The following is a 396-nucleotide window of genomic DNA, read 5'->3' on the forward strand; positions in this document are numbered from 1 at the left end:
CATGCGTTGAGGTTGATCATAGTTATGTGCACTAAACAATTGTTTACTTGTTTGTCCATTACTGTAGTGAGTCAGAAATTATATCTTAAAAATAGGCTTAAAGTAACTTATCAGCTTTGTTCACTAGAAAATCACATATGCTGCAGAGAGTGGGGCAATTACATGTTGCTCCTCCTTCTAATATTTCCCTCAAGCAAAGAACTACACAAGGTATCTGGCATGATGTCCAGCATAATAAGTGAAGCACCTGTTTGTACTGGGTTATACCATCAGCAGCAGCAGCCCTATGAAACCACCAACAGTACTATAAAACCTTCACCAACACACCACAATACAACCACAATCATCACTACCACTACTATTTAATCATCACCAATACTAGGGCTAATATCCAGA

At 38.4% G+C, this 396-nt stretch overlaps 2 protein-coding genes across 2 annotated transcripts in view; one reads left to right on the forward strand and one right to left on the reverse strand.

Annotated features, from left to right (window-relative positions):
- LOC119581733 (cation-dependent mannose-6-phosphate receptor-like) overlaps nt 1-396 on the reverse strand; it is a 17,359-nt gene that overhangs the window by 4,732 nt on the left and 12,231 nt on the right. The gene's annotated exons all lie outside the window — the stretch shown is intronic.
- Nucleotides 1-396, forward strand: part of LOC119581731 (protein phosphatase 1 regulatory subunit 12A-like) — a 4,453-nt gene that overhangs the window by 794 nt on the left and 3,263 nt on the right. The gene's annotated exons all lie outside the window — the stretch shown is intronic.

The sequence above is a fragment of the Penaeus monodon genome, chromosome 15 (assembly GCF_015228065.2).
Source record: "Penaeus monodon isolate SGIC_2016 chromosome 15, NSTDA_Pmon_1, whole genome shotgun sequence".
Taxonomy (NCBI): domain Eukaryota; kingdom Metazoa; phylum Arthropoda; class Malacostraca; order Decapoda; family Penaeidae; genus Penaeus; species Penaeus monodon.